The sequence below is a fragment of the Diceros bicornis genome, chromosome 12 (assembly GCF_020826845.1).
Source record: "Diceros bicornis minor isolate mBicDic1 chromosome 12, mDicBic1.mat.cur, whole genome shotgun sequence".
In the NCBI taxonomy this organism is placed as follows: Eukaryota; Metazoa; Chordata; class Mammalia; order Perissodactyla; family Rhinocerotidae; genus Diceros; species Diceros bicornis.
This window is the reverse complement of record NC_080751.1, coordinates 51825390-51837268: the sequence shown is the minus strand read 5'-3', so window position 1 is coordinate 51837268 and position 11879 is coordinate 51825390. Positions and strand designations below refer to the sequence as shown.

Genomic DNA, 11879 nt, shown 5'->3' with positions numbered 1-11879 from the left:
AGGTCAGAGGTAAGATTCTGGAAGAAAATCAATTCTTGTGATGACAGAGTTTGTTTGACTTAAGATACTCTAGGACAGCGATCAGCAAACAATGGCCTACAGACCAAATCTGGGCCACCATCTATTTTTGCAAATAAAGTTTTATTGGAACATAGCCATGCTCACTCATTCATGTATTGCCTGTGATGCTTTAGTGCTACGATGAAAGAGTTGAGTATTTGCCACAAAGACTGCAGGGCTGGCAGACCCTAAAATATTAGCTATCTGGCCCTTTACAGAAAATGTTTGCAGCCCCATGTTTCCAGGGGCAGAATCTGGCCCTTCCAATCCGCGATCCCATGGATGGAACCAGCCTTGAGCCATCCACGTTACCCCATCATAACACGAATGTGAGCAGACATGAGCCCAGAGGCCAACCCTCCCCTCTGGGGAACAGCCAGGACTGAGGGGAAGGGAAAGGCTGCAGACACACAGTGACCACCTGGGACTGGGAATTTTCAAGACCCAGAGGGAGCGGATGAGAACTGACACTTGATGACTTCTCTAGGGAGACTGGGCATATCTTGGGGCAAAGGTGTGTGCGTATGCGGGGTGTGCGTGTGTGGTATGAACCCAGAGTGTGGTGTGAAGGGGATAAAGGGAAGGGGCAGCAGAAATGGGGAGAGGAGAGTTAAGAACCCCTCTCTTGTGGAACCACCAGCCACCATTCCGCAAGGCCTGGCAAGGAACATTGAAGTGGGGAGAGCAGGACGAGGGACTCAGTGCCTGGATTCCTGCCGCCACCACCAGCAGCCCCACCCTGTAAAAGTTTACAGCACAGACCTAAGCTTTTCTACAAAGATCTGCTCACAAGGTCCTGTATCAGGACCCCTCAAAGAGAGAGAGGGGAGAAACTGAGAGATGAATCAGTTTCTGATTTTTCTGACCCTGCATGGCTCACAGAGGTTCATTCTCCGTAAGCAAAATGAAGCAGCTTACCTGGTGCGTTACTCTGTCATTGCTTAATTCTCTCTCTTCCCTTCTGGGCTGTGAGCTCCAGGAGAGCAGGGTTGCAAGGATTTGCTCATCACTGCCTCTCCAGTGCCTTGCAAATGAATTTCAGAAAGGCAGTTGCCTCGTTCAGCTAGAGGGGTTTAACCACTTGGACCAAATAATAATAAAAACAAACGCTGGTACAGAACTAACCACGTGCCAGGCTCTGTTCTTTCTTTTACTTACATGTGTCATTAATCCTCACAACAACCCTATGAGGCAGGTACTATTATTATCCCCTATTTTACAAATGAGTAAAGATGAGGCACAGAGAGGTCAAGTAACATACCCCAGGTCACAGTGCTGCTTAGTGAAGGAGACGGGATTCTAATCCATGCAGCCTAGCTCCAGAGTCCAGCTTTTAGTCTCTACTCCAGACTGCCTCCTACCATGTACCATTCACTTCATTTACAAGATTTACTTAGGCATTTATAAAGTGCCTGGCAAGGGCCAAGCCCCAAGGGGTAGAAATAATTAGCCGAGTTCTTTACCCCTCTCCTTTATCTTCAAGAGGGAGACAGGGACCAGGAAATCACTGATGCCTCACCTGTTCCCATACCCAGGAGTATTCCCAGAAGACCTTGAGCCATATGTAGGCAAACCCCTCTCTAACGTTCTTCTAGGATCCATGACTCAAGTCCATATGGGGTACAAACACAAGTGGGGGAGTGGTCAGTCCTGGGAGAGGTGGGGCGTGGGGCGGGGCCTGGAAAGGCTGCATGGAAGGCTCAGGGTTGGACTGAAGCTGGAGAGGTGAGTAGGTGTTTGCAGGGGGACGAGGAGAGAAAGGTCGCCAGCAGAGGCAGCAGTGCCCAGATGCGAGGGGCCTGGAACCGAGGGCCGAGTTCCCAGTGCTGCGGGAGGGGACCCGAGGGGCCGGCACTGCACCGCGTGTTCTCGGGAGACCGGGCCCTCGGCCGCCCCGAGCTGAGGCTGGGGCTCTCACCCTGTTCACGGGCCGTCACGACTGCGCTGGAAACTCAGCCCGGCCCCCTCGCTCCTGTTTGTGCCCCTTCGAGATTCCCCTCAGACTCCCCGACACAGCGGAGAGGCTGGTGCTGAGCGGTCAGGGTTCCCGGGCAGCCGGGAAAAGACAGCCAAACGGGAAGGAAAGGGCTGCTGAGCGCTCGGGTGTGGGATCCCAGCTCCCCGCTGAGGTCCACGCCGCTGACCTAGCTCTTCTCCTTTGCCAGACGCTGTGCTTAGTGCTGAGAAACCAGGTTCAAAATCGTTGCCTTCCGTCTTCCAGCCAATTTGTGTCTGGTGCTTTCTGAATTCCAGGTCCTGTGATGGGTACAGCGCGACCAAGAGGACACAGTCCTGGCCTTTCTGGAGTCTCTAATCCAGTAGGAAAGATGGACATTAAATAACTAATCTCACAAATATTTATGTTAAACTGGTGAAAAGTGCTACCATGAGAAGCACCGCAGCTCCTAACTTGGTGGATCCCAGCCTGAGTGAGCGACATGAAGCTGAGGCTTGACATATGAGAAGGAGTTGTCTGAGCCAAGAGGGAAGGGAAGAGCATTCTAGAGAAGGGAACAGCATGTGCAACACTTGTAGGAGGAAACTTGGCATGTTTGAGGAACCGGGAAAAGAGCAGCCTCACTGGAGCACAGAGAGGGAGGTGATGGATGGGGAAGATGGTGTTCAGAGCGGAGTGTGGGCCCTTTATCTCAGGGCGTATGATTGGATGTTAAAACAATTGCTCTAATTGCTGAGTGGAGGATGGTCTCAAGGGAACAAAGATGGAGTCCACTCTCTCCTCAAGACAGATCTCAGCACCTACCAGAGAAGACAGATCTGTTCCCCAGTCACCTCAGCACAGATCCGCCTTCTAATTAGCACTTATCACAGAGGGAGAAACAAAAATGTCGCCCAGAGGAAGCTGATCAAAGCCAGGCTGACTCTTGGAGAGACCATGCGCCTGCCTCCCCCAACTGAGACAGACAGGGAGGATGTATGCCGTCTCCCAGGAAGATTTCAACGCTCTCCTGTATAACTCGGCCCCTCCGGTGCCTAGCAAACCCTTGTCCAGATCCACTGAGGTGCGGTTACAATGTCTGCACAGGTTTTGTTTCTCTTTAGTGATGGTACGGCCCCTCCCTCTCTCCTCCTTCCACGGGGGAGTAGACCAAGGTGGCTTCTACATTTGTCACTGGAATTGCAGCAAGTTATTCCCGGTAAACAGGGCTTTAAGTATGAACTAAAGGTAGGAGAGATTTGTGGAAGAAAGGAGAAGGAAGGGGATGCTATTGCTGCCTCTCAGATGGCCCCATATATGTGGTCATTGCCCTATTCACAATAGTGGACTCAGTAGGCATCCAGCTTTGGTGGATTTTCTTTTACATGATGGATAATGCCCCATTAGGGCACGTAGTTTGTTACCAGAAAGGAAATCTTCACCGAGCTAGGCATATGTCCAGAGTCCCATCAAGTCAGCTCCCATTTCTCAGTTTATGAACAAATGTTCTCCTGTCCACCTCTCTCTCCCCTCCATGGGGAGATAGGGTGGCATCAAATACCAAAGGAGGTGTTAGGTCCTTCTGGATCTTCAGAGTGAAATATCTACAAAACAACAAAAAAGTTACATTGCTAAAACTGCCTGCTTTTATAGCTGAAGTTGAGCACATTATCGCTAAGGAAGTCTCCCTTTCTTTATTCTGTCTTGCCCAGGAGTGAGGTTGAAGAAACAAACACCCACCCCACCACAAACAAAAGTTCCCTTCCTTTCTCCATCACTCTCCTTCCCTCTCTCTTCCCACTCCCTTTCCCTTTCTCTCATTATTACTCTCTAAATGTGTGTGTGTGTGTGTGTGTGTGTGTGTGTGAGCGCACGTGCATGATTAAGTTTGATCCACCTCTGACTCCGAACTCCCTCCCTTCATCTTTCCCACCTGTCTCATGTGCCTGGAATGCTCCTCCCCAGAAACTTCTCCATCTCCACCTTATCAACCCCCCTATGCTGAGACCAGCATATTTCCCATGTTTTAAATGGCCACCCCAGCAGACATTGGTTATAGGTGGCCCCAAACATTGAGGAATGCTATGGGATTGTCCGTCAAACTAAACATTTACAGTACAGGTCCCAGCAAGAGCCTCTGCCCACACTCTGAATCAGGCAGAATCCCTGTGTGTCTGGAAGTTTTTCTGGTAACAGAAGTTTGTTTGCTTGAGGAACAGAGGTGCCTCCTGGGCCTGAACCTTTCCTAAGGGAAGGCAAACAACATGTAACCCAGTAAGAAAAGCCTCTGTACTAGGCATAGAGGTCAATTCAAAATCCCTGCAGATCCACCCTCCAGTACAGCTTTCGTAGCTCATAACTGATACTCAGGGAGAAACAGCAAATCATCAAAGAAAACCAAACCGCAAGGGACATTTTCAGAGAACTCTGTAAGATGTAGTGGCGTTGACTTTGGTATGGCAGGGCCAGACAAACTCCTAAAGCTCGAGTGCTGAAAAGATGGTGGGGCCGTCCCTGCCCTCCCACCTCCTTTACAAAACGTTGTCAAGTGTGCATGCCTGCTGAATCTTTAAAACACTTATTTCAGTGGATGCTATAACTCCTGGGTGAACACTTGATAAGGAGCAAGATATGTACACCATCTCAAAATATCTTCCCACAAATTATTTATTAATTACAAAGGGAAAAATAATAACTACAGTGGAGAAACCTGGAGGACACCACCTTAACCCAGTGCTGAAATCAAACATCTGTGACAATGGACAAACCAGCATCCCGTGCTTCCGATACGATGCACCGAGAGGACAGAGCATCACTTTGATGGTATTCTCGTCAAAAATGCATCATCTGAATATAACCATAAGGAAACATCAGACAAACACAAACTCAGAGACATCCTTCAAAACAACTGGTTTGTACCCTCCAAAAGTGTCAAGGTCATGAAAGACAGAGAAAGGCTAAGAAGCAGGTCCAGATTAAAGTAGACTAAAGAGACATGACAGCCACATGAAACGTGTGATCCTAGATTGGATCCTGGATTGGGGAAAAATAGCCATAATCGACATGACTGGGACAATTGGCACATATGAATATGGATTGTGGATTGTATCAGTGTTAAATTTCCTGATTTTGATCATTGTACTGTGATAACGTAAGACAGAAGAACATCCTTGTTCTTAGGAAATTCACACTGGAGTATATAAGAGTAAAAGCACATGATATGAACAACTTACTGTCAATCAGTTAAGAAAATAACAACATGTGTGGGGAGGAGAGAAAGCAAATGGCACAAATATTAAGAAGGAAAAGCTTACTCCAATTGTGATCTTTTTTGTTTGGGTTTTGATTTTGGTTTTGGTGTGCCTACTTTGCAGGTGCCTGGGCACGTGTATAATCTGCCTGTTGGAGTAACAGCGGCAGACAAGCCCTCTGCCCCTCCGACCTAGAACACCTGTAGCTTTGTCAGTGCCAGGGTTACAGTGGGGCAAATGAGGCACTCGCCTTGGGCACGACATTTAAGAGGGTGCCAAAGAAATTTCAGCAATCGACATAAAAATTATTATCATGCAATATACTTGAAAATAAAAAGTAATGCAAAAAAAATCCATGATAAACAAAATATCAAAATTTTAAATAGGACAGCATCCAACAGTGCCATGCCCAGCCATAGTTTTTTAACAGTTAGATTGTTTCCAGAAATAGATTTTGGAGACACTATTGATGACTTTGCTTCCACCAAAGCCAGGAAAATAAAATTATAACAAGTTCTTTTTGGGGAGGTATAAATAAAATATTTAACTTAAAATAATTGTTGTGAGTTTTGATGTACCTGCCTCAATTTTCAATATTTGTCCAACTTCTTTAATATTCTAAAAAAAAAACATTAAAAGATGGGTAAAACCATGTTCATACAGGTGCACAGTTTTCCTTAGGCCCCAGGCAACAATATGGCTCAGCGTGGTGCTGGGTTTGGTCAATGCAGAAGAGTGTAACTCAGCATTGGCCCTCAGGACCCTGGGGGTGGCAGAGATAGAAGAAGACAGTTCAGAAGGCCCCAGAAGCTGTGGTTATGCCTCTTCATACAGCACTGAATGGAACCAGAGGAGGAGGGGAAGAAAGAGGTGAAAATTACAGAGAACTGAATGGACAGGCAAGACACGTGCAGAGGTGGAGCGGGTGCCTTCAGGAGGCTGATGGTCCAGTGTTGGAAAGTGAGAACAAGAGTCAGCAGAACTAGGTTTGACACTGATGAAACAATGAATTTACCATGTAGGACAGCAAGTAGAACAGGCCCACAAATGCCTAGCCTGCGTCTGGTTTCCTGCCAGATGTGGGTGGTGTGTTGGCTTCTAAACAAATCATTTTCCTCTTGAACGTCCTGCTCTGTGGGTGGAAAAGGAGCAGGATGGTTTAGTCTCAGCAGCTTCTTTCCCCACCTTTCTCTGTCACTTTCCCTTCCTACAAATTCCCACCACTCCCAGCTTCCTTCTCTTCTTTCATTGTCACCCTTCTCCGGCCTCCATATCTACATCCTTTATTCTATACGTGAGGAAAATGGCAATAGAGTGGGGGTCAGTGTATGCTCCCGTTGTGTGACTTAACAAAAGCGCCAACAAATTGGGACCTTGTATTTAACTCCTTAACCAAGACTTTCCATGCTGTAGACTTGGAAAATCATCTACATGGGAATGGCAGGTGGAGACTGTCATGGAAATATAAGACCACAGACTTGGAATTTAAAAAACAAGACTCTTATTTGCAAAAACTGCTTTGCAGGAAGGAAGGTGGTGAGTGTTTACCAGCTTAGAGAATGGATTACCACACCCTGAACACATCAGTGTTTCTTTCTTACATAAATACAATCCATGAATCCTCAGAGAATTTCCTTGAAGTCATCAGGGAAAGAGGCCCTGGGGGACAGGGGGTACGACCTCAGGATACTCAGCAAGATGCTAAGATTAGATTTTGCCATTGTAAACTAGATATTTTCCAAATAGGCTATTTGAAATGGGTGCTGTTAACACACATTCGAAAGAGGACACATATTTGCCCAGTAAATACTAAAGATCTATCAAGGTTCACAGTATTTGTCCAAGGGAGTAACACTGAAGCGCTATAAAGGAGTCAAAGTATTCTTCCAGGAGAGTAAAATGGTAAACATCTATATAAGAGTGAAAGCGTTTGTTCAGGGGAATAAAATATTAAAGATTCTGTGTTGGTTGAGATTTTATCTTTTAGAATCAACTGGGACATGCCTGGGAAAATTGGAATGAAAGGTCATACTACACTTATACTACATTTAAGTGCGTTAGTTACTCTGATTCATTTACCAAGAAACCCATTAGGTTGCCAGATCTGAATCAGGCCTAGAGCAAGAGAAGACTCTGCAAGTTAGTCCAATTAGTGAAAGCTGCTAGGGTTCTTGGGCCTTATAACCCAGAAGCTCCAGTGATGCTCACGGTGTCTGTGGCAGATAAAGATTCTGTATGCAATCTCTGGAAAACCCCAGCAGCAGTACAGACGCCTAAGGTTTTGGAGCAAAGCCATGTCCATCCCTTCAAACAACTATTCTCCTTTGAGAAGCGGCATCTGACTCACTACTGAGCCCTAGTTGAGACTGAATGCCTGACCATGGAGCCCAAGGTACAATTCAATCACAGCAGCTCATATGAGCGGGGTATTAGCTAAATCCCGGTTTACAGCATTTGACCTGTACAGCAGCATGCCATAATTGAATAGAAATGGTCCTAAAACACAAGCAAGTTGGATGAACAGGTAGCTGAGTCTCCCATGGCACCTCCTCCAGCTATATTGCTGCTGCAGTTGGAATCAGATCTGATTAAGTTTCCCAAAATGCACATTTTCCAAGACCTATCTGCCTTCTGGACAGGCCAACAGGCAAGTTATGGAGGGATATGGAAGGAATCGCCATCCCTGCATCTTTCAAGTCTTGATGGTGGCACTAACTATTGCTATTCACTCAGGTATTGGTGGGGAGAGGAAGCCCCAGCAGCTTCCGCTTGGCTCTTCCTACCTTAATAGCCCTGGGTCCATAAGTCGGGGAACCAACGTGGTGATTCTGCCAGCTACCAGCAGCTCTATTCCATTCCTGCATTCAGGAACTTAGGAAATAACCCTGAGGTAAATTCAAAGACTCTCTAGGCCCACCGGTAGATGAATTTAGACTAAAACTCCATTTATCACTCAACCTCCATAAGCCCCCACTCTGGCAGACTATGGATGCATTTCAGATCCCCAGGGATTAACATTAATTCTGATTTATTGTCTATAATTCCTAAAGACATTGCTATTTCTTTTTCCTCAATTCACTGTCGTCCTGATATATGGATGTGACTCCTTTGGGGAAATCTTGGAGGAATATTTACACTATATAATTGTGGTAGTGTCACAGGCTCCTTCCTTAAGGAGAATGAGTTTCTTCTTCATTCAAGAGGTTCTGAGTCTCTGAACTGGCTTGAGTCTGGGATCAGGGTGAGAGGACACAATTCTACCGTGGTGACACAAGTTCAGTGCCTATCGTCCAGATCTTAAATGTTTCTGATTGTTTATTACTTTAGCTGGCTGCCTATCTATCATTCCTAAGGATACTGATCGAATAGCCACAATGGGTCACAACATTCAGATTGCTGCTTCACCCCTCCTGACCATTTCAACTGGGCCCATGTTGTCTCAGGCAGTTAAGTGCTGCCACTTGGTCTCAGCCACTCTGGGGGTGTATTGTAATGGCGGCATCTATCATTTTCATCCTCAGCCAGAGGGAGACAGACAGTGCAGAGCTTTATGGAATGATGCTGTTTCCCTCACCAATGCATTTCTCAATGCTTTGCGTCTTCCTGGGAACATAGTGGAATGTGGGAGGGTCACACCTGAAAAATTCATTCCAACCTTCCTCTCCCTCAGCCTTTGGATTCCTTCCTTCCCATTACACCAAAGAAATTATGGCACCTCAGCTTCATTAAATTAGGCCACTGGCAAGTTCAGTTTTCGATCTACTAAACAAGCAAACTGACTGTAACCATTCCAGCCACTGAAGATAACACGGAGATTTCAAAGTTTCCGACAATTGCACCAATATTGATAAGTGCAGTTTGCTGCCATCATCCTTGGTAGCAAATACTTTATCAGTCAGGATTTGGTCAGAAAAATGGAAATCATCTTAGGTCTTTTCAGCACAAAGGGATTTCATCCAGGAGATATTGTTTAAAAGTGTTAAAAGGACTATAGGCCCCCAGTGGTGAGAGGGGTAGAGAAGTACTGTTACCCAGAGGTCAGGCACTATAAGAAGTCACTACCCTCTGTGTTAGTCAGCTACAGCTGCCATGACAAGGTTAGAAAACTACAGAAATCATCAAGAAGAGTCATCATGGCAGCTGGGATCGAAGTGATAGCTGTGGAGGTGGTTAGCAGAGGGATGTGTTGATGAATTGGATGTGGGGTGTAAGAGATGGAAGTTGTGGCTCCAAGATGGCTCAGTGGCGATTCTCAACAAAAAAGCCAGAGTGGCCTTTGGTTCATGAACCTCTTCTCTTCCTCTCTGCACTCAATCCTAGAGTGATCTCACTCAGTATACCTCCAGTTCTGATATCTAATTCATATGTAGTCTCTTCAGACTTGCATATACAACTGCCTTCCCCAAAATTTCACTTAAATGGCTAATACATATATCAAAGATATTACATCCAAAACTGGTCTTAGTGCCTCTTCTACCTTCTTAAAAATGTTTCCTTCTGATATTCCCCCATCATAGTTTCAATCAATTGCTCAGGCCAAAAGAAATCTTGGCATTATCCTTGACTTCTCTCTGTTCACACCTTACATCCAATCCACCAGCCAGGATATTAGCTCTACTTTCAAAATGTAATGTAAATCCAACCACTTGTCACTCTCTCCACCACGACCACTCTGGTTCCTGCCACCATCCTATCCCACCAGACCACTGCCCTAACCCCCTGTCTGGTTTGCTTAGTTCTATATTTGAGCCCTGATTGTCTATTCTCCGCAAAGTAAGCAGAGTCACTCTTTTAACACTTAAGTCAGATCATATCTGGCACTGTCCACTTCCCACTCCTCAATGGATGGAACACACTGCCTTCTCCATCACTCACCATTGATACCAGGCTAAATCAAGGAACCACAACAGCCTTCCAAACACTCCAAAACCACCATAACATAAGCCTAGGCCTTCAGGGGGCTTGCCAGATCTCCTTGGGCCTCGTATCTAATTCTCAGCCTTTTCAAATGACACTTGTTAGCCTGTCATCCTCACCTTAGCCCCTCAAGCCCCACTCTTCCCTTGCACCAATTTCTCAACAAATCCCTGAAGCCAATGGGTCTTAATCCTTCAAACTTGTTTCTTCTCATTTTCCTTGTTGTCCAAGTAGTACAGAGTATTAGAAAGAATATGGGTCTGGGAGTTAGCCAGGCAGTCTCTCAAAGCCTCAGATCTTTCATCAGTGGTATAGACACAATACCTACTTGTCAGAGTTTTACAGCATTAAATGGGATAAAATGTACAAAATGCCTGGTTACAGTCAGTTCTCAATAAACGTCTCCACGCCCACTCTCTTCTCCCAATATCTACTTACTTTCCATTTCTTCTGTTTTTACCCTTCTTTCTTCTTGAATACAGAGTCAACTTTGTATACACTCAGCCAGAGGAGATCCTGCCAAAAGAAAATGGAAATGGAATCAGACGGCCAAGCTGTCCTGACACTCTCAAATCCTACTCTTAATGATGTGAAGTAAGACTCTTGGGTTAAAGCAGCAAATCGTGCCCTTGGAGACTAACTCAGTTTTCTGGCTTGGCCTGAGTTGAGGAGACCAGGTTTCACCCCCTCCTGTCCAGCCAGAATTACTGTAAGAGTGACCAGTTTCTTCTGTTGCCAAAAGTAATAAGTTCTCAGAAACATGGCGGCTCAGAGGGGAATTCAATGTGGAGCTGGTCTCATTTGGTAGGATTCTTAAATGTCAGCACCTGCAGAAAAACTTCATTTTGTTGAAATATGAGTGTGTTTGGCTCACATCACTTTTTTATTTATGTAATATAGTTTAGTATAGTGAAAAAGAGAAAAAATATTATATGCAGACTTTTTAAAAGAAACTTATTGTTTAAATGTGCCCCTTTAATTGTTTAAATGTGTTTTGTGAATGGAAAGGAGGGAGCAGTACCTAAACTTTTGTAAGGGAATGAAGATCCCTGAAAAAATTAGGTTCCTGGAGATCTTTATATGTGGAAAACTATGATCATGAATACAACCAGCAAACTGCTGGCAGACAAGGTGATTTGCGGCCCAGCTTTAGCAAAGCAGAGCCCTGCTTACACCTGAGAAATGTGATCAGGGAACTGAAACGGAATAAACAGACCATCTATCACTTAGCAGCTGTTTTCTTAATTTACAATCTATTCTTACGTATTATTTATCCTTGATTTAATAATATAATAAATTTGTGTTTGAGGTTTTCAAAAACGTCGTTTTCTGTGTTATGAGGAAGTTGTTGTTCAGGCTCAGGTGTGTGCCCTTGGTATCTCTGTTACATGGAGCTGAGGCTACCAAACCATAACCTGATCTTTCTAAAGCCTGGCACCATCTCTTAGCTGGGGGCACAGCTTAGGAAGGAGCTGAATCTCCAAGAAAGGTGAATGACTGCCCAGCTTCCTGGGGGCTGACTCCACCCCCACTGGAATAAGTTTGTGTTGGAGAAAAGTGACACATGGCTCCTATCAAAACTGACGACCTGAAGAGCTTTACTCAGCAACCACCCAAGCGGCTCAAATGAATGGATCAAGAGAGTAGGAATCACTAAGCAAACTTGGGCAACTTGATCGTTGAGCTCGGATGGGGTCTTACCATGGTCCTTAGAC

General features: G+C 45.5%; 1 long non-coding RNA gene across 1 annotated transcript; it reads right to left on the bottom strand.

Moving 5' to 3' along the window:
• Positions 1 to 3565: 3565 nt before the first annotated feature.
• LOC131411688 (uncharacterized) lies at positions 3566 to 10677 on the bottom strand. The gene is made up of 3 exons (XR_009221635.1): positions 10603 to 10677; positions 6263 to 6379; positions 3566 to 3600 (listed from the first exon to the last, which is right to left on the bottom strand). It is a non-coding gene; the product is annotated as an uncharacterized LOC131411688 (long non-coding RNA).
• Between the last annotated feature and the right edge of the window lie 1202 nt (positions 10678 to 11879).